Here is a 23620-nt window from a genome sequence, read left to right on the forward strand (position 1 = left end):
AGCATCAGGAAAAACATTCTCCTGCCAGATCCGGTTGAAAACAATCAGAAGGACATCAAGAGAAGCAGGAGATAGATGGTGCAGCATGTCATAATGAATATCATCAGGTCCAACAGACGTACTGGCAGACCGATGAAGGGCCATTTTTAGTTCCACCAGGGTAAAGGGACGATTATAGTCAAAGAAACAGTCAGTTCGAAAGGAAAGAGGTAATCGCTCCGCCCGAGTCTTGATGGCCAGGAAGGTGGAGGAACAAGCAGAAGTGCTAGATACCCGGCAAAAGCTTTCACCTAGAGTGTTAGCGATGTTCCGAACATCAGTCACTTCCTGACCATCAGAGAGTAAGATCGAGAGGGGGACAGAATTGTAGTGTCCATTAACCTTTCGAATCCTGTCCCATATAATCTTGGAACTGGTGGTAGAAGATATACTGGTTGTGAACTTAATCCAAGATTCCTTCTGGCTGTGACGTCTTACCCACCTAGCATGTGCACGGGCCCGTTGGAAAGCAACCCGGTTTGAAAGTGTGGGATATCTACGAAAAGTATCCCAGGCCCGCTTTTGAGCCTTCCGTGCTAAGTGGCAAGCAGGATTCCACCACGGACGAGGATATCGTGGAAAACGTGTCGAGGTTTTAGGAATACACTGAGCAGCTGCATGTGTAATACAGTCAGTTACCGCTGCTAAACAGTCGTCTATTGATGGCTGATTTACGATGGCAGGATCAAGTTCTGAGAGCAGTGAAAGTGGACCAGTCTGCCTGATCCAGCTTCCACCGGGGCACGCGGGTAGGGTGGCATCGACCACGGCCAGTCTCTCTTATAAGGATTGGAAAATGATCACTGCCTAGTGGATTACTGTCAACCCTCCATGAAAAATGGGAGAATAATGAAGGGGAGCAAACTGAGAGATCAATAGCGGTAAAGGACTGACTAGGTGCATGAAAGTAAGTGGAAGAACCAGTATTGAAAAGAGAAAGATTGTGATCAGAGAGCATCCGCTCTACAGATCGGCCCCTCCCATCAATAATAGCACTTCCCCAGAGGGGATGATGTCCATTAAAATCCCCTAGGATTAGAAATGGAGATGGCAACTGTTCAACGAGAGCATCCAGATCTGATTGATCATATGTCTTTCCAGGGGACAGGTACAGAGAACAAACAGTGATGGTATGACCCAAGGAAACACGGATGGCTACAGCCTCCAAGGGTGTGTTGAGTGACAAAGACAGGGTGGGGACGTGTTGATCAACCAACAGTGCCACCCCTCCATGTACTCGACCATCACACAACCTGTCATTTCTGTACAGAGAAAACTGCCGAATGGAGACAGTATCAGTAGTTTTGAGAAATGTTTCTTGTAAAGAAAGACAAACAGGATGGTAGGAAGCAATCAGCGTTTTGATATCATCCAGATTAGAACGTAAACCTCGACAGTTCCATTGTATCAAGGTGGCCATTTTTAAGAACGGGTAGGTGAAGTGGCTGGAGAACCCTTCGGTTTACGACCACGTCTTTTTTCTTTACTGTCTTTAGTTGGAGGAGGTCTATCAACCTCCATGGATCCTGCTCTGTGTCGGGTGGGCAGGTTTTTGTTATTGGAAGGGGAATCTAGTGACTGAGGACGCGAACGAATAATTGTTTTGTCTCTTGTGGTGGGAGAAAAAGATGTATCAGAAGAAATGCCTGTATTTGAAACTGAAGGACGTGGATCTTGAGGTGTGTTGGAAGGTATGGGAGGGACAGAGATAGGTGTGGTAGTTGATTCATCAACCTTTTAACCACGGAGGTCAAAAGGCTTTTCATTTGTTTTGAAAACGATTCTTTTGGAGGCACAGAGAGATCTGTGTGCACTCCCACTGTAGTTGTGGAATGAAGTGCAGCAGCATATGTCCGAGATGGAGTTGTGGACAGCAATTTCCGGGCCTCAGGATAACTAATGTTATGTGTCGTTTTCAAACGCTGCACCTCTTTTTCCTCCAACTATTTTGGGCAAGAATGAAAGTATGAGGGTGAGAACCATTGCAGTTTACGCAATGTGGGTTCATGTCACAGTCATAGGCATCGTGGTCCTTGCCTCCACAACGAGCACATGTCAGGGAACCACGACAAGATGTCTTTGAGTGGCCGAATCTCTGACATTGGAAACATCGAAGAGGGTTTGGTATGTATGGCCGAACCCTGCAAATGAGATAACCTGCCTTGATGGTGGCAGGTGCACGTGGTGAAGTAAATGTTAAAACGAGGGTATTTGTTGGCAGTGTAATTCCATCTTTGCGAGTGGAGATGCGCCTCACTGCAGAAACTCCTTGAGTGGAGAGACCAGCGAGAATCTCTGACTCGGGAACGTTCCTCAAATCCCTTTCAACAATAACTCCTCGTGAAGAATTCAAGGTAGCATGGGGTGTAACTTCAATAGGTATATCCCCAATTGCCTATGATTTCAACAGGAGTTCACTGTGTTGGGATGTGGATGTTTCAACTAATATGTCACCAGATCGAAGTTTCTTTACTGATTTTGGAGAGCCAGCAAGTCCCTCTAGTCCCTTTTGAATAAAAAAAGGGGACATTTGCCTTAAAGGTTTTTCCGAAAGAGAATGTAATATAAGAAAACGGGGTACGTGTGTTACTGATGTTGAAGATTGCTGTTCTGAGTATTCAAGACGTGGTCGCTTACCCATTGACTGTTTTTTTACAATTTTATTTAAATTTTTTGAGGATCCATAGGAAAAGGAAAAAATTTCGGTACCCACTGACCCCACCCACCATGGAGCCCTACAAGGGGACGCACTACAAAGTCACGCAAGGACAATGCAGCAACGCCAGGGTTTCGTGAGCACTATACCCAAACACCAGCATCAGGCACAATGTCCACAACACCCCTTGAGAACTTCCAACACTGGTACTTGGTTGACTCTAGCCCAAGTGGACCAGCCGATTGACCCAAGGGGGGCCACCCAAAGGCCGCCCGTCTACAGGAATTCGAGGCCAAAGTGGTGTGTTAGGGTTGGACCCCTCAACCACCAGGATCCTCTCCTCCCCTTCACGGGTCGCCACGCACGGCAAACACATGGGTGGATGTTTAGATCCCAGAGAAGGTAACCAGATAGAACAGAACCTTCCCTGGGAGGTCCCCTCACCACGTACAGGACCAAAACAAACAAACAAACAAACCCGGCATGGCCAAGCGTGTTAAGGCGTTCGACCCGTAATCCGAGGGTCGCGGGTTTGATTCCCGGTCGCATAAAACATGCTCGCCCTTCGCGTTATAATGTGACGGTCAATCCCACTATTCGTTGGTAAAAGTGTAGCCCAAAAGTTGGCAGTGGGTGGTGATGACTAGCTGCCTTCCCTTTAGTCTTACACCGCTAAATTAGGGACGGTTAGCACAGATAGCCCTCGAGTAGCTTTGCGCGAAATTAAAAAACAAACAAAACAAACTTACCTGTGTCCACATTCAACTTTCTTGGGATTTTACAAGCAAGTCGAACACATCAGTTAATAAAAGCTACTATAGAGACACTCTGGAACCTTCCAAAACATTCGATGGTTTTCATTTAACTCGAGCACTCAGAAGTTCATATTTAAATTTCATTCTCGATTACAACGGTTCGACTGTGAGTTTAATTGTGGCGCAACAAGCGCTTCGTACGTCATAAATGATGCATCAAACAATCAAACTGTTTTCTGGAACAGGTTCTCATTCTGCGGTAAGCTACAGCTATTTTGCTGTAGGTGGGAGTTTTGTATCAACTGCAGAACTCTGTGCTTATCGTGTATGAATTAGCTTTATCATTTATCCATGGAAAAATATTCAAGTAACCCTGGTGCTGCAAAGGAGAATGTGTTGAATCAAATGAAAGTACAAAAACGAATACATCGAATACGGTTTTATCGCTTTGGAATCGGAACATTCTCAATTACCACTCTGCCTACTCTCCAATGCAGCTTTATCGAACGAGGCGCTTGTTCCTAGCAAACTGAAGAGACATTTGGAAACAAAACATTTAGCTGTGAAGGATAAACCAAAAGAATACTTCGAGAATATCGCGACTCAACAACATGAACAATCAAGGAAGCTTGCGAACTACATGAAGCTGCCCGAAAAAGGATTGATTGCAAGTTATAAGGTAGCTCAATTGTTGATAAAACGCAAGAAAGCGCATACAGAGGCCGAATCAGTCATTGCGCCAGCGTTAGCAATCATCGTTGAAACTATGCTTGGAACGGATGCCGCCAAAACGGTTAAGCAAGTTCCACTGTCCAATGACACAATTTCGCGCAGAATTGTAGACCTGTCGTCGGATTTGAAAGATCAAGTTTGCGAATACTTCGAAGCGCCTGAAGATGAATTGTCTCTGCTATGGTCTCTTCAAGTTGATGAATCTACTGACGTTAGTGGAAAAGCTCAAGTTCTGGCTTTTGTTCGATTCATAAAAGATGGAAAAATCATAAACGAATACTTATTTTGCAAAGATTTAAAAGTTCAGCGAAAGGCCAAGATATTTTCGAGTTGGTGAATGAAAACATTTTGCACTTCAAATTACATCGTTAATGCTTTCCAGGTGTGCCGCGAAAATTTTCAGATTGTCGTCGTGTGCCGCAGGTCAGAAAAGGTTGAGAACCACTGATCTACTCCAAAGGTTAGCTGCTTGGCTTGTGTTATTTTCCAACACTATTGGTTCCACTAATATATCTTCAAGTTCTTGATTAGAAGTAGCCATACTGCCTCTTTGGTTCAAGTCTGTTTTCTGTTTGGTTCTTTAGTGCTTCACACTTGGTCCACCTCACTTGAAGTAAAAATGTATTCGTAAGATGGCTAGTAAGGGTATTAAAACTTTAATTAAAATAAAGTACAGAATAATGTTTTGACCTTTTTAGGTCAACTTCAGGTTAAGAAGCAAATGTGTGGTTTTACGTTTTGTTTTGCAGTTTCAGTGGGCGTTTTTTACCATTTCATATAAGGGAAGCAATGTTTCACGTCCTAAGGTAACCTTTCATTAATGATGAATTTACATAACTTCCCTCCAGGGCACGGGTACTCCAGCTAGTAAGTTAGATCTGATAGATAATATTTTTATATTAATTTTACATGTATTTAAAAAAACGTTTGGTTATGCTAAAAATGTCCGTGTGAAAATACCTAATTTTTCAAAGCTAAAACAACTAATGGCATATTTGTATGTTTGTTTTGGAATTTCGCACAAAGCTACTCGAGGGCAATCTGTGCTAGCCGTCCCTAATTTAGCAGTGTAAGACTAGAGGGAAGGCAGCTAGTCATCACCACCCACCGCCAATTCTTGGGCTACTCTTTTACCAACGAATAGTGGGATTGATCGTCACATTATACGCCCCCACGGCTGGGAGGGCGAGCAGGCATATTTGTATAAAAGAATATTAAAAGACAATAAAGTTTCTTACTTTTGAAACGGGGAAAGTTGGTAAAATAGTCACCATACAAGTTTTAGTATATCACAAAAATACATAATAGCTAAGAACGTATGACTGAATAGTTGCATACTACCACATGAAAGGTTTCTTGTAGAAACCATGCACAAATTGAGTAACATATACCATTACATTTTTTAAAATGTCTTGATGATGAGAAACCTATTTGAAATAAAAAATGTATCTCTGAACGGCTAGTATGGGTATTAACACTTTGATTCATAAGCAGAGAACAACGTTTTGACCTTCCTAGGTCATCTTTAGGTTACACCAGGGGCTCTTACAATGAACCTAATCCTCGCAAATTTCTACCAAAAATGTTTTTAACCCTCTGAGTCCCTCATGATAGCAACATACAAAGAGTAACCTGAAGATGAACTAGGAAGGTCGAAATGTTGTTCTCTGCTTGTCAAAAAAAAATGTTAATACCCACACCAGCCAATCTGAGATACATTTTTTTTAATATGTATACACTTTCATTTGCTATCTTTCATACTGAACTTAAAGAGAAGGAATGTGAAAATAAGTACTGATTTATAGAAGTTAAAAAGCTAAAAGTGAACAAAAGAGCTGTGAATAGCCTACAACTATCAGGAAACAAATACACCTACTAACATATCTTAGAGGCAAATATGTCAGAGCATTTGGATGTAGATTACAAGAAATAAGGTAACAGGCTAACTGAGCTGATGAGACAAGACAAGTTGAAACCTAATTATGATAAAGGATTAATCAGTAATCTGAAGAGATTAACTGTGAATGAAGTAAATATTCTGCAAGCAACATCTTTAAGATTTAATAGACATAGTTACAAAAGATGAGTGTAGTTTCAAATTAACTAAGTACATAAAAACTTACTGCAAGTTTGGTAAAATAGGGACAGGAGAATAGAATAAAAGAAAAAAAAAAGTAAAGTACCACACACTTTAAATGTGGTCTGGAAGATATCAAAAACAGGTAGTATACTTTAACTGCAGACTAAAAGAATATATAGCCAATAACTGTAGGCATACACAAAACAAGAGTTTACAAATTCTTTGGTCAGAATTTTTCAGAAAGAAGTTGTTAAAGCTAACAGAAAATAAGTACTTATAGATGTTACAAAAATCCAAAGCAGGGTGAAATTATGAAAAAAAACAAGTAGCAGATCTTTCAGTACATGTTAATAGGTCATTAGAATAAGATGTGTTTGATAGGTTGCAAAAGTTGAACTTGAAATAAAACCCATCTAAGTGTCAATTTCTAAGAAAGGAAGCAAATTATTTAGGTCTTGTGCAAGCTGTTGGTATAAAAACTAATCTCTAAAACGTTAGATGTATGTTAGAATTATCTGTTTCTATAGAAAATGCATTAAAGTAAGTCATTTTAGAGATCTGTATAATTCTATAAAAATTCATTTCACAGTTGGCAATATTGTGAGGCCGCTAACAGAGCTAACAAAGAAATATATGGATTCCTAGTGGACTACTAAGAGACAGGAAGCATTTAGAAAAAGCAAAAATACACACTTTAATGGCACAAATGTTGAGCTACTCTGACTTGAGTAAAATAAAAAATCATTCTAGTGTTTGAGAAACAAAGTTATAAGTACTTTACATGATTGGTCAGTTACTTAACATTTGTAAAATTTTCTTGTAGGATCAATAACAAATTATTTTGAAAAACATAAAATGGGATATTAATAACTTTTGCAAATCAGGTAATGAATGTCAAAAACACAAGCACAGAAAATACCACATTTAATCATGCCATTCCAGACAATGGCTATAAGTATTTTAGGACCCAAATCTACTTCACATGTAAGTAAAAAATACATATACATCATTTTTTGGTTACTCAACCATGTTAAATCACTCTAATAGTGCAAGACATTAAGACTTAAGTAAAGTGACTGGGCTCATATACATGAATTAGAGAATACAAATTTGGAACTGTCGTATGTTGCTTTTCTTTTGCAAGAAATAAGCAATATTATTTTAGTTTCAAGACTTTTTCTGAGCACCTTTTTGCTTATTAGACTAAGATTTTTTTAAAGCACTTTTGTGCTTATTAGACTTACCTGTGGCACAAGTGAAGTGAGAGTGAATCATGCAATTCGGGTCCGGATCCTGGGCCAGATACATCTTTAAAACGAACCTGCAAGCTGCAATCTGGTCCTGCTTAGGGCCTATAACAATGAATTCCAAAATTGGTATCAGACAACACATATTCCTTTAACCCTTCCGACGAGGTTGGTGACAGCAGTCGACTTGAAGGCTCAGCGAGGCAGACGACCTTCCTTTATTCCTCTTATTCTTATGTATTGAATTTAACACATATAGTATTGGGTACAATCACTGAATATTTCAGGGACTTTTTGTTGAGTTATTGCCGAGATATCATGCTTTTAGTACTGATACCATAATTAGTTGAAGTATCAAACATATATATTCATTTCCATGCCAAACATTACAAGTTGTTATTCAGTGCTGAAAGGGTTAAGGAGAAAAAGATATTTAATTATATTTTATTATTATCAAAAACAAGCATAATAATTATATTGTGAAACTAAAAATTCAATTATACCATATATTTACTACAAATACCACATTTGTGCATGTGTTCTGCACAAAAACATTAAGTTTAATGAATTACTTCTGTCACTGTAGGGTTGTAAATTATAGAGACCAGAACAACTTAAAGTGAGAGAAAAATAAAAGCATTCAAGGGTGTCAAATTGAGCAGTTTTTTTGTTTTATTGAGCTTTACACAGAGGTACTTGAGGTATATTTACACTTGCCACTCCCAATTGTTGAAATGAAAGACTAGACAGAAGACAGCTAATCAACACCACCCTTTCTGTTAACTCGAGGGCTATTCTTGTCAGACTGAATAATAGAAGTTGACCATCACTCTTATAATATACCAAATACCTAAAGCAGAGATTTGTTTTTTGTCAGTAATGCAGTATGAATCACAGAGCCTTAGATTCACAGTCTGGTATTCTAACCAGATCATATTAGTTCCTTTCACATTAGTGAAAATCTAAGATATTCAATATTGATAACATTAAGATAAATGTATTTTTTTATTATCTTATCACTAGTGGTAAAATCAAATTATTTTAATATATGAATGGAATAAATAATAAGGTATAAATCTTCTATGATAAGAATAAAAAAATTTAAAATGTATTGCTCTATAACACACAGTATCCAATGGCAGCATTTCTGATTATGTGATGTACAGATTACGTTCCAGCAGTCCATGAAAAGGTTGCATAGCTACAGAAAGGATGTAACAGTATAGTATAACAAATTACATTACAATTTGTTGAGATAAAAAACAAACAAATAAAATTCAGATAATTCACAAACAAAAAAGTTTGAGAACCACCATTACAGTGTTTATTTTTTTCATCTATGGTGTTTTTATTTTCTTGTATTATTAGCTTTAAATCTACTGTGATTGTCTCTAGTATTATAGAACCTCAGATCAGGATAAAAAAGAAAGATCAAAAAATAAAACAAGTTGAAATAAGAGACAAGTAAAATATTGTCATTATATTTCATTGCATAATACAATGTCGATTTTTCAAGCTGGGATTATTAATATTTGATTAAAAATGTTTCTTTTTCTTATATGCTGTAAGACAAGAAGCAAATGCAAAAACAAATTATGAAAATGCTCAAATTTTATGACTTCTGCATGCAATTAAAACTGCTAACTTTTCATATTTATATACAAAATCTATCCCAGTGCTAAATTAAATTCCAGGTCAGTAGAGAAATACATTTGTTGTTGTATAATTACTTGTATTTCCTTTATTACTTGTGATATAAGCATGACATTTTTTGAGGTAACTGCTTGATGTATTTCACAGATACTTATGTTCTCAGATTGTAGGAAGTATTAATTCAAATTCTTATTTCAAAATTTACAAATTAATATGTAACATTTACAATTTGTTTAAAATGTATTAAATAATTATTAACTTTATCACAAACCTATTTCTCAGGTTAAAAGTTTGAGAACCACCATTACCAAGTGAAAAAAAAACTGAAAAAAAAGAAAATATTAGTAAACTTTAGCTACTTCCATCCATTTCGATCTTTTGATATACTCTGTTCTGTATGCAATTGTTTGTTTTTGCATTTTCCACAAAGCTACACGAGGGCTATTTGTGCTAGCTGTCACTAATTTAGCAGTGTAAAACTAGAGGGAAGGCAGCTAGTCATCACCACCCATTGCCAACTCTTGGGCTACTCTTTTACCAATAAATAGTGTCACTGACCTTTACATTATAACGTCCCTATGGCTGAAAGGGTGAGCATGTTTGATGTGATGGGTATTTGAACCCACGAACCTTAGATTACAAGTCGAGCACCTTAACCACCTGGTTATGCTGGGTCTATTATGCAATTGTGCTTTATAAATTAAAATTGACCAAATAATTCATTCAGTAAACTCTACGTACTATCTGTAAAATAAAAGGTTTTATTCAACTTACCATTATTTTCTGTGAAGATGTGAATACAAGATTTTGTCTTCTAACAGGTTCTTTTTTTGTGTGGAAAGAATAAAGGAGGAGTTTTGAAACCATGGACAGTGAATAATTGTCTTGAATAACGCTCTATTTTCCTCCATATGATTCTGCAAACAAAGAAAAATATGACATAAAATAATTGCTATCATCAACAAAGTAACACAATACTACAGCACAATAAAACGTTGGATATTTAAACATAGTTCGTACATATCAATCAATTAAATCAAGTGAAACATTAATAACTGTTCTACATTACACAAGAAAAAAAAAGTCAAAATTTGCCAATTATTAATACAAATGAGTAGTTTTTTCTCTAGTTTCCACCAAAACTTACCAAATATAAATAAGAACATATAATAATAATCTCACTGTGCTAGATTCAACAGGTTATTTCAGTAGTTATAGTGCCAGCACCTAAAATTGTATATCTGTACTAAATTATTAATTCATTTTACATATTAAGAGTTGAAACAAGAAACTTGCCAAAGCCACTTTTGTTCTCCACCAGCTATTTAAGAATTTTTATTCCAAAGAACACCTGCTACTCAGCTGGTTAGTCCAAAGGAACACCCAATTTTTATGTGCAACTTAAAATCTACATGTGTGAAAACTTAAAACTTTCTTTCTCTGCTTGATGGTGATGAACAATTAATTCAATTAATCAATTATGTATGAACATCAACTGCATTAAAAAAGTATGAAAATAATTAACTAATCAAAATTAATGTTCCTAAATATTTCAACTACCATAGAAATTGCCATTATAATTTCTCATTTTTCGCAATTAACTGAATATTGTTCAGTTTAATAAAATTCATGTCACAAAGACTAAAAATAATAAACTGATTAAAATAAGTTTTTCCAATAATTAATATAAGAGGTTGTTCTAACTATTCAAGTCTCATGTGAGAATAGCTGATTAGTGAGCCTGAATATTGAATCATTTATCATTCTAATAATCCTTCAGGTCTACTGTTTGACATACAATCACTGACATGTGCTTTGAATATGTATCTATTTAAAGGCTATACTGAGCAAGCTATGTACTGAGCTAATAATACTGTTTTGTTATACTCTCCAAGTAACACTTTTCCTGTAAATGTGTATATTAAGTATAAATATATTCAATTAATTACAAAGCTACAACCTTATTGAATATATTTTCATATTTTATTTTAATTGTTTTTCAAATAATTAATCCATAATTAAAATATATTTTTTGTTTCTTTTGTGTTGTGGGAGGGAGTTTTTAACTATGTTAACAGTTTAAGTATCGAAAATTAATACCTGGCTGAAGGAGTAATTAATCGTCTTTTGCAAACATATTATTAAATATATGAATTTTTATTTTATTACTAAAGAGAAACTTTAAATGAAAGAGAGCAAGAATAGCATAACATCCAGACAACAATGGACCACATAGTCTTTCAAGGCTGTCCTTGAGAAAACTATTAATTTAGACACGCTATATAGTTTATAGGAAATCACTGATTCTACTCTAAGATGTTTTGCAAAGTGCCCATTTCTACTATCACCAAAGGCAACATAATACACGAGTTTATAAAATCCACCTACAGAAATATATATTAGGCTAAAATTCCAAGTAATTCTCTAATAAGAAGCATGCATATTAATCACATACATGAATTCTTTCTGTTTATTTCATAGTTTTTAAAGAAACATGACATGAAATTGATTTGGCCAAGATTGAGAAAGTGCTTGGATACTTGAAAAAAGCATAATTTTAATAACTATGCTAAGAATTAAATTTGAAAGTTATGTTTCTAAAAATTTTGTATTTACAGATATAGGCACACCGTATTTTAATAAGGGTTTAATTGTTTGAAAAATGAATAAATATATAAATATATATTTACTAAATTTATAGCACTATAATGTGTTAAGCACGTTTACCATCATGTATACATTCACAATGAATATTTAATTTGATATAGCACAAAACTATCAGCTGAACCTATATTCTCACAATATATATCCAGATAGTTTGCACCTTCTAAGAAAATGCCTATTTAAAGTGCACATTGAATATTGCACATAAAGCAGAGTAAAATGTTTTGCAAAGATGTGTCATCAACACCATTTATATGGGGAATTAACTTAAACACAGCAGTTAAGCAGCAGATGTTCTTTATAATAGCAACTTATACTGAACACATCCTTAAGCTATGCAGAGTAGAGTGATATATGAGTTGAAATATATTTATCAACAGTTTTAAAAAGATATCAGTGTGTAATGTTTTCTTTTTTCTTTGGGTGGTGGTGGTAGAGGAGGGGAGATTTTAGTTCTAGATAATAATACTAAAGCCAAATGTATGTTTGTGGAAAATCTGACAGTGTTTTACAACAGTATGATATATATGTTTTTCCCACCATGTTATGCTGTTATTTATTTTTTGCCAATATGCATACCGCTTAACCACTGGTTACCAGAAAAGATGGGTTTTGAAAGTACTTAAGGAAAAGTTTATATGCTGAAAGATAAAAGACTATTGTTTTCCTTTTATTTCTTCAACTGCATCTTTATAAAACAGATAATAACAAGAATTAAACTTATCTCATACTTTCTAAAAAATGTAGTACAAGCAAAACTATATCACTTTAAGTTGGAGTTTGTTTTTTTTTCGACAGATTCCCTAAGTACACATTAAAAGTTTATTTCTGACAAAGATATAATAAATTCAAAAAAATATTAATATTATTAGTTAGATATATACACTAAAGAGACAGCTTTTGAAAACACATTTAATTCAAGATAATTTGGTTGCATATAACATTCCTTCAGGCTTAACATTAATACAAGTCATTCAAAACTACCATTACTAAAATAAGGTTAGAAAGTGACATGTATTATGGGTTCTTTAAATCTTACTCCCTTGTTTACTGCAGGTATACACCCTTTGTGAAACCTGACTTCAATTAACCTTAATAATAGTAGGTGTGAATGACTTAGTTTTAAAATAACCTGTAATAATTTTTAATCACTTGCTTACCATATTTTGTATGCACACCATCTATTTCTATTCCCATGGACCATAAGCATGTATTTTGATAAGGGATTTTTTTTTCAGACTGAATCCAATGATGTGGGACTTTTATTCAATAAAATGTACAATAAATCAGTCATTTTTCTCAATTTGCCCTGATTCTAGTCACAAAAAAGTTAATATCCTATCTGTACATAACTATTTTTTTTACTTGAAAAGTTTAACATTTACTTTAATGAAGTATTACAACAGAAGCAATGCTTAAAATGCTGAGTGCACTACACACATGCAAATACTGTGGTTCTTGTATCCACTTTCCTAGTACTAACAATCTTTAATTCATAATATAGAAATCTAGCTACCTATAAAACAAACTAGTCCATGTAATTAAGATATGAAATGAATCACTACACAGTTAAAGCAAATATTCTTTACAATCTTGTTTGAGTACCCAGTCCCAACATAAGCATATAATAATCTGTGTAAAAACAACATCCATACAAATATTTCTATGGCACTAAAAAGTCTTCTGTTATTTTTAATAAAATAATAGCAGCTGTAGAACAAGTTTATTTTCTGAAAATATATTACCCCTTTACATATATATTGCATTCCAAGTTTAATATATTTTGATCTGATGCCTCTTGCTACCTCACTTCTTAATTTCACTATATTAAGCTCTGCATATGGGAGAGTGCTTACTATGTTTCAGGAATTAAAAATGATAGACACTCTTCTATTATTTTTAACAAACATTTAATATTCTGCTGATTTCATAAAAATCATTCTATCCTGTACCTGAGATAAAGAAAAAGAGAGGACAAAATAGCTAGCTAAACAAATGACATGTTTTACTCAGATGGTCCAGAACAGATTTATATTCTACATAATTTTTAATGGCCATTTAAATTTGTTTTTCCTCAGAAATATTTAACATCTAAGACAGATTCCTGTTTCTTTGCTTTTTGAGTATTTAACATTGATTAGCTTTAATGCCAATCAGTAATGGTAAACTAAATTATTTAACCTTTGAGTTGATTCATATTAGGTTTTTTTATAGAACAGTTATGCACACACAAAATTATTAAATTAACCCTCACGATTTGTTGACCTGAGAGAGCAATTTAGCACTATTGTGCAAAATACACAAACACAATGCAAAAGTCAACATTAACTCCAGTACAATGAAAAGTAGGTAATGTTTTGGAGTAGTTTCCAATATTATACACTGGTCTGATGGAGCTAACACCACAATCAGTGTATTGATGGCTGTCTGTGGAGGTAGAAATTAATTTGTTGATTGACTGATAAATTACCACCTTCTCTGCCTTTGGAAATAAACAAGTTCAGAAAGTAATAGCACTAGTTTGCAGTGAAAAGTGAAATATGTCAAATGTTAGAGTACATATGAAATAAGTAAAAAAAATTGTCAATTTTAATTTGTTGTTTTGAAGACTGGTATTATATCAAACTAAAAAATCTTTGAATACATGTATTTTATAGTTAATACATTTAATCATTTATTAAAAATATTAAATATTGTTTGGTAATTATTTATATAATTTAGATTTTGAATATTTTAAATGTTTTATAGATATGTTTGTAGATGACAAATATTGAAAAAAAATATAGCGTGCATCTTTCATAACTTATATTTTAAAATACCTGATAAGGTTAATATTTCAGTCATCTTAGTGAAATAATAATTATTAAGTTAATTAAATAATTTATCTCTTGCTTTACATTCTGTCAAAAGATAGCAACGTTGTCTGTAGTTTTCATTGTGATAATTTATATATACAGACACTGCATTTTGTTTAAAGATGTGCCAGCTACATTTATGCTTTTAACTTCTCAAAGGCTTTCATACTGCACAGTGGTTTACATTACAGTACCTACTAACAGTACCTGAATTCAAACTTCTAACAAAGATTGATTACTGTTTTTTATCAACTGGAACTTCAATGTAATGTTTTTCAAGAGATTCCATAAAAACAATAACAGCCATGTATTTCACAATATTTAAAAAGAACTTTCTGAAACACAAACAAATCTTGTTATCATTATTTCATCAGGAAAATATTTCAGTGTGATTATCCTTGAACTAGTAGTTCATTACAGTCATTATTCTAAATGGGTAAGTGACTTAAAAAGTTGAGCCCTGCAATGTATATATTTCTTGAGTAGCTAGTAAAGGTGTGTAAGTCTAGTTTGAATGATACATACTAACTATGACCAAAAGACATCTGATATTTCTGGACTAAATGGACCCAAAAACATTAAAACATAATAGTATCAAAATGTACATCTTGTATAAAAATTGTTCATAATACTTTAATTTGTGCATAATACTAAATTCAGCAATAAACGTTTGATTTTTGATACGTTACACTAGGAAAGATATTTTATATAACAAAACCTATTTTAGAAGAGTCTTATCTCGTTCAAACAGTATTTGGTCATATTCACTTAAGGCAACGAAAATTATTTATGTCACATTTTCAAAGGAATGAATCCATTTCCTTCATTCTGATCTCAGCTTTCCAACATCTAACATTCATTCAAAAAAACATTTACTTTGTAAGTAAAATACTGTGTGATAAAAATAAAGGAAACTGTAATAAAATTCATAATGTAATATTTGTTTGGTGAAATATGATACTAATAAGAATTTTAAATATTTTTTCAATAAGAAATTCTTTAAAATTAATAGTTCACTATCAATCAAAATATGCTAAATATTGGAAAAATACAGTAATCTGTATAGAGAAATTATAAATAAAATTTAAACCAACACTTTAATGAGGGCTTGTGCTACTAAAGTACTGCATTACATAATGATACCTACAGAAAATAATACTTAATTATTAAGCAGGGTAGTAGAATGTCCAAAATCTTTGTGGTACAGACTACAAACATTCTGGAAAGCTGGAAGACCCATGTGTGTACAACTAAACCAAATATTAATGATTATATATACATTCTTGTGTCAAAGAGTTATTTTTTTCTCATGAAAGGTAAAACTGAAAAGAGAACTTGCAATGTAGAGGTCTAATGTTTTCTTTGATTGACCATACTTTCTGCTGTGAACTGGTGTATAATATAAAATAACTAGGTGCAATGTCACAACATTATTAACACACATAATTAATTTAGGTTACTGTATGGTGAATTAAAAAGGATACAAAACACCACAAATACTGGGCCATTTTGTATTAATCAAGTCCCTGGTGGATGTACAGTACTGTACTTCCACCTTACACTTTCTATACAGTATTGGGTAAAAACACCTGTCTTAATAAATATTATGCTGCCATAAGAGAATGTGTGTGTAGGCTACCATTTTCTTTTTTTTTAATATACATTGATGCAGTACTCAGAGAGAGGTGGCTTTATCCTTAGAAAAGATGGTTATGTTGATGATAATATCTGGTAGGTTAAGATTACTTACTTATTTCATAATCACAACACTGATGACATAATGAAATTTAAGATGGATATGGTTCATACAAGAATGGTCCTGTTAATTTTTACACAAAAATTTTCCAGCTGAACCAAATCTCTGTGTGTATTGTGCTCAGGTGTGCAGTTATTCAATAAGCCCCTACTATGAAAAATGAACAAATAAAATTATGACATAACATACTACAATACAAGAATAACCTGAAAGTATGCTTTTTCTTGAAGACCTTTCAGATAAATGCAGCATGAGAATATTGTACTGAACAAGTGAGGTACAAAGTACTAAAACTTACTTCATATTAAATAAAGTGTAGTATTCCTACATTTTTATGCCAATTATTTTTAAGTTTTAATCATAAAATACAAACATATAAGGCTCAACAGCCTTGCAACTGACCATTTTTTATGACAGATGAGTAATAAATATTTTTATTAACAACTAAACAAATTGGTAACAATCATTCTAAGCTACAAATTTACTAAAAAACATTTTTACATCTATTCCTTGAGAAATTAGTAACTATTGGTAGTATAAAAAAACAAAAAAAAACATAACATTTTAAGAACATAAACACAGAGCATCTTTTCCTTTCTTAAAATAAGCTTACCTTAAAATTTTTCACAAAATTAGTTGGGCTATGCAACGTAAAAACTCAATAATTTTCATTACCTTTTTAAATGTGAAATAAAACATCAGTATCCCACAATGTTGTTGTGCACTTTTTAGGTTCTAAAATGAGTTATATATATAGAAAATATTGTAAAGCAATGCAGACAGAAGTGGGTAAGTTTAATTATTACTACTACCAGACTGAAAAAAATAAGGATATTTTCACATTTAGATATAAAACCAATATGTTCACTTATGAAATGAAAGATGAAAGTTGTTTATTGAAATCTAATGTTTCCTGCTGAGAACTATGTGAGTGACACTCACAGTCTGGAAAATAATGCTTACAATAATTATTGTAGAATTACTTATACAATACAGATTTAAATAATACAACAATAAAAGCTATGTTAATGATAAAAAAGATACATTAAAACTCTTTGGTAAAAAAAGCTATGGTACAGAAAAAACACACCATTCAAGCACGACACCTGATTAATTATACAGTTCATTCTAACCAGTTTCACATTTTGTCTATACCTGCTTCCTAGTTTTTTGTGTAATTTAATTTATTTACAATCGGTATAAATATATTTTTACAATACCCAACTGGAATTTATCATTTTCCTGATATCACACAAAGGTAAACCTAAAATATTACTAGATCAACGTTATAGCTTTTGTTTTTTAAACATAAAACTGACTGGAGATTAGGAGAACATTATATATTAAAATGTATTTTTTTATTGAAATGTTTGTTGCTTTCATACGTTGTTTAATATATGAGAGTGTGTGTTAATTACAAAGCTAATTAGCTACTTAAATAAAACTTTCAGGTTTAACTGCCGAAGAAATATTGGAAAATCAATAGGTCTGAGATTTATATAAAAACAAATCAATAGCAGATGTTGTTTTCACATTCCACTTAATTTATTTATTGTGGCTCAAAATCAGAAGTATGTAAAAATAGCGTTTCTGATCTATCTTCCATCTCCCATAAGTCACTGCCAAATAAACCTTTAATTCAATACCAGAACTAATAAGATGAGCTGGATGATAAGAAACAAAAGATTCTATGAAATGCTATTTATATACGAGGTATAATACTAATCAAAAGCCAGTAAAATATTGGAAAACCTAATAAAACTGTTATAAAAATAAGTCAGTTGTTTTTAGAAATAAAGACTTCTTTCACATTAGCTCCAATATTGCTTTTTACTTCGTTAACAGTTGTGATAAAACCTGTAGAAATATGAACATTCTATACTTTAACTAAGTGCTTCTTTCCACAAGTTCATCTTTAGTCCTATCAAATTAGGTGTCAGCTGGTACTTTTGTCAGTCAGGAAAGTTTGTACAAGTGACTAGCCTAGTCAACAACCACACAGAACAAACATGATCAGCAATGGGAAATTAAACTCATGACTCTCAAATTGAGCCTCCTAGCCATGAGGCCATGCTTTATCTTAGTTATATGAACTAAAGACTGCATAAACATGTTGCATGTATACAGGTAAATATACATACAAGTTTATTCACTCACTCCTTTGAGGTAATGAGCTAATATCTGTGGGTTTAGCAAATGATTAATGTATAGCATACAAGAAATACTAATTTCAGTAGACAGTAATTTTCCAATCAATCAAGGTATTACTGAAGCTATACAGTTAAAAAAGAATTTGTTAAGTTTCAGGGTTCACACAAATGATGTGCTTAAATTATCCAGGTTTACATTAGACAATAGCTGCTTGGTTTTAGATGCCTTTATTATACATTATACAAAGTAAAAAATTATCATACCAAGGAATACATGCAAAAATAACCACTGACAATTCCTACACAGTAGCTGAATCTGTGAGCTGATACTCTCTTCTTTGATCATAGCATTCTTGGATATCAGGATCTGCCCAGAGTGATTTAATAACTTCCACATAATAACTCTCAAAAACTGTGACTATCTCATAATTGATCTGCTTCACAACTTCTACATTTTCCTGGAAAGAATGGAAGACACAAAAGAAATAATAACACAATTAAAACAGTTATGAAAATAAACTTATATTTGCATTAAAGCAGTGTAGTAACATGCATAAAAAAATCTGATTCACTCATGTAGTTACAGACTGTGTAGAAAATATTTTAGTAATTCCACAAAATAAAATCAGAAAGGTTGATTATACAAAAGGAGGTAGCACTCTGCAGCACAACAACTGCTCTTTACATTAACAATGTAAAACAAAGTATATTTCTTTTAACAGTATCACAAAAACAAAGGCTTAATTATATTTGAATAAACATAATGGATAATCTTTAACCTTCACATTATTTGGTTGCTTTTATAACTCCCACTACCAGTACAGTCCAAATTATGCTGGTTAATTGAATGTTTTTTCTTGTTACAACACTACACTTAGAGAACTGACCAAAATCATTCATTTCATACCCAAAATACAAAGGGGGTACAAGCAGTAATTGACCAGGTTGGTTGCAATATTTGTGGATTTTTTTATTTTGCACTTAATATGATTCATAGGTTATTAGGAACTACATAATCAATAAAATTATAGGTCCATAAAATGTTTCTAAAAGCTGATGGGGTCTGCATAGACCTTATCCACACAGGTAATTCTAGGACTAGACTTGTTAAATGTTTCAGTAAAATGATTGTAAAAGAGCTTATCATTAAGACTATGACAAACCTAGAAATGGCAACAATTAAGGGTTCCTTAAGATAACAATTACCATTAATGGTAGAAACTAAACACAATTTATAGAACAATAAAGTTGATAATTATGAAGGCTTATTACATAAGATTCAAGTTATTTCATAACTTTAAACTAAAACTTTGATCAACACTCAGTTATTCTGATGATTTGCCTGTGAAAAAACCTGATATTGGTAAATGTAGGGATAATAAGTGTCAGTTTTATCGTTCCAGCAATCTATTTGAAACGAAAATTAATGAAAAGGAATAAAAAAGTACAATTTTGTATATCACAAGAGAGTTCAGTTGCTATGACAATGAATTTATTTGCCACTTCTATATTTTAAAGATAAATGTAATTATTTTATTGTGAAAATAAAGTAGTGATAGAATAGTGTAATATACTTAATTCTCAAGGAGAAAATTGGGAATGGACCATTCCCAATGTGTCACTGAAGAATTAAGGTCCATTTTTCAAAAGCACTCAGTTATAGGTTTTTTATTCATGTCTATTAAGACTTCTTGAACATGTGTGTTTTTTAAGATCATTAGTACTTAATTCTTAAATATTAGGATTAGCAGTATTTTTATTTGTATTTAATGTTGATTTAGTATTCTTAGATTACAATGATTAAGAGTAGTGTAATTGTTAAGCATTTAGTTTCTCAAGTGTTAGGATAAACAGTGTTGTCAATATGCTACTTGTATTTAGTGTTCATTATTCATTCCTAAACTTCAGTAGTTAAGTTGTGTAGGCATTAAGTATTCCTAGTTTGTCTCGTGCAAGCAATGTGATTTATATGGGAATTCAGGAATGACACACACTTTTAAGGAAGCTAGTTTTAGAGATGTACAACTTATTGGTAGATTGGAGGAGATATTGGAGATAATTCTTAATAGTGCAGAGATGATAAGTTAAGAGTAAACTGTGGGAAATGGGAGAAGAATTTCAGAGAGAGAGATGTAAGTTTTTACATACAAGGAATATCTTAGCTAATAATGACTTTTGGGAACTTAAAAAACAGTACTGAGAAAGCTAAAAGCTGTAGACCTAATTGCAATGGGTACTTATATTATGTACCAGTTAAGCCTTTAGTTTGTGCAAATGAAGAATTACGGAGGGATATAAAATGAGAGAGAGATAAAGAAGGATGGAAATGAAAAACCTAAGGAGGTTGTAGTTATAGGTAATTATAGGTGAGAACTAAACACAAGTTCTAGTCTCAAAGGGAAACTGATTTAAAAATCATGAAGAGGTCAATAAGAACTGGATAAAAAAAGAGAGAACCATAAAAAAAAAGGTTGTCAAGAAGGTTGCTTTGTAACCACACAGCTGATAGAACCTTCTTGAAAAGTCAGGCGAAAAAAGAAGTGGATGGCAGATGGACTAGCATCAACAAACCATCTACTTGAGCTGATAAATCTGAAGGCCTGCCAACCTTGCAAAAGTCCAGACAAAAGTTTTTTGCAAAGATGATAGCATAGCATGCTGTGATGAAATGTGGACATTTGAAGCCAATGTAAAAGGATCCTCCAAACAGAAGAGATAAAAGTCTGTGTTGTAGAAAGGTAAAGGAACAGAAACCATGACTCAGCTGGCTAAAAGAATCTGGAAAGAGGTGCTTCAAAGTATGACTTTTATTCTAAAGAGAGGAGGCATGGTACTGAAGGGAACCACAAAGACATTGATGAGAAGACTCTCAATGTTGAAACAAAATAATTAAAACACCAAAGGATGCAAGTGCTACTCTGTTGGATGGATGTGGATAGAGTGAGGTTCAAAACACCTTGGATACAGCAGATGTTCCAGTCATGGATACAAAGGGGAAGCTCTAGAGCTATAAAGCAGGCATTTGAAAAGAAAGTATTTTCCTGTCCACTGATCATAAGATGGCTAGACAGTCATTATGAAGAGGTTGGCAGGCTCATTGAACTCTCAACATCTTAAGAATGCTGATGTGCTCCACTGGACATCAAACACAGGAAACAGTGAAAGTGTTCAGAACCACACCTTATCCAGATGCAAGTATGAACAGCTATAAGTCAGAACAGTGTGGAAGAAGGGTGTGCCCAGAGTTGTATCTCAATGATTAAGTCACAATGAAAGTGAGAGGTGAAGAGATGGAAGGAGAGAAATTAGAGAATTCAGTGGAGCTCTGAACATATTCCAATGATCTGCTAGAGTCTACTTAAGGGGATACATATGGGTGAGTCTCAGGAGAATAAGACTAGTCTCCAACAAAGACAGAATCTCTCACATAAGAAAAGGAGAAAATATAAGAAACCAGAAGTTCTATGCTTTAGAAATTTGAAGTAAAAGGTTTAGCCTACTCAGTAAATGAGCCATCATGATCCCTAAATAAATTAAATACTAAGTGGTGTTCAATACTGATTGTGAGAGCTTGATCAGCCATTCTAACTGAGCAGACTCCTGACACAGAAAGGCAGCTGCAGTAGAGGATTCCTCTCATAATAGGGCTGGAAAAAATCAAGTATCCACATAATAGTGGTAAAGCAGATCAACCAAGCAAAATCTTAGGATTTAGTCTAAAACATAAAGGGCTATAACTAACAGCAAGATTAGAATCCTGGAGTTGGATTAATGGTCTTTTCTACTGATTTATTGTGTGCAGAGAAGATAAAGCTTCCTCCAGGCACCAAAGACTCAAAGAATCTAAGAGAAATTTGAAACTGTAATAGAAGAAAGATATTAATATCTCAAATACAGATAAATCCCCTGAAAGAGCACATATGTGTTTCAAGGGTTTTTTGCCAAGAAAATTCACATATGTACAAAGTGTAAGAGTTGAGTTTTCACAGGACTAGACCTGAGAAGACATCTCAGAAACTCTTGATAACTGGTTGGTGTGGAGGGATTACAGAATGAGTAATCCTGGATGGAGAGTGAAACCCAAAATGTCTCAGGAGAAATATGCTGAATACCCCTGAACTAAGAAAAGCAGGAAACCAGAATCACCAGATATTATTGAATATGAGCTTATCAGCTCCAATTTGAAAGTTTGAGGAACTTTCTAAAAACACATATTTTTGAGAAAAAATGGCATAAAACAGAGTCCATTGAGGTGAGACTAAGGGAGTCAATCCCAAGAAAATAGGTAAGCTCAATCAAGAAAACTTATAAACAAAAAAATCAAATTAATTAAGCAACTGTTATAAAAGAACAGGTATGAATGATCTTCCTGGTGAAGCTACAGTGATTATGATGCAGAGCCTCAAAAAAGGGAAGTGTAAAAAAGACTGCAAAAAATTTGAAACAAAAAGTAGGCACAGACAAGCAAACTGTGCTCTCTGATAAATAAATGGTTGTAGCACATATCATAGTTATTTTTTCTAATTGTTTTTTTATGAATTTCTGTTTGTTATACCATGCAATAGATAGAGCCACATTACATTTATTGTTTCAGTCACATACATAGATGTATATATACAAATGTTACATCCAAATAACATAACTGGCTTTTACATTTACCTTCTTTCTGTAAAGAAATAAAATTAATCTAAGAAAACTAATTTTATGATAAACTTTAACTGTGGTATTCCAATTTAAAATATTAATGTGTCATAAACATTTGCTGCTTTTTATTTTAAAAAATAACCATATGATAAGCATAGTGCCAAGGAAAAGAGCAAACTTTTAAATTACACAACTTACTGGTAGAAAAGCATGATCTGATGTTGTTACCACAGTACATGTAATAATGAGCAGAGTTAGAGCTCTTTCAACAGCTCACTGCAATACAGTGGAAAAACTTTTTGCAGTAATGCCAAGGCACCAGCTAATTGTTTTGTGGACAGAGGAGTATCATAGTTTAGACACAGAATCAATTTAGCTTTGTGAATTTC

At 33.4% G+C, this 23620-nt stretch overlaps 1 long non-coding RNA gene across 2 annotated transcripts; it reads right to left on the reverse strand.

The window, feature by feature from the left end:
- Positions 1-4655: 4655 nt before the first annotated feature.
- Positions 4656-19040, reverse strand: LOC143255184 (uncharacterized). Of its 2 annotated transcripts, none has more exons than XR_013030460.1 (4): positions 18852-19040; positions 9937-10079; positions 7507-7614; positions 4656-4789 (listed from the first exon to the last, which is right to left on the reverse strand). It is a non-coding gene; the product is annotated as an uncharacterized LOC143255184 (long non-coding RNA). The 2 variants fall into 2 exon arrangements; XR_013030461.1 differs by having other exon boundaries at positions 7507-7915.
- Positions 19041-23620: the final 4580 nt, after the last annotated feature.

Source organism: Tachypleus tridentatus, chromosome 7, assembly GCF_004210375.1.
Source record: "Tachypleus tridentatus isolate NWPU-2018 chromosome 7, ASM421037v1, whole genome shotgun sequence".
NCBI classification, from domain to species: Eukaryota; Metazoa; Arthropoda; class Merostomata; order Xiphosura; family Limulidae; genus Tachypleus; species Tachypleus tridentatus.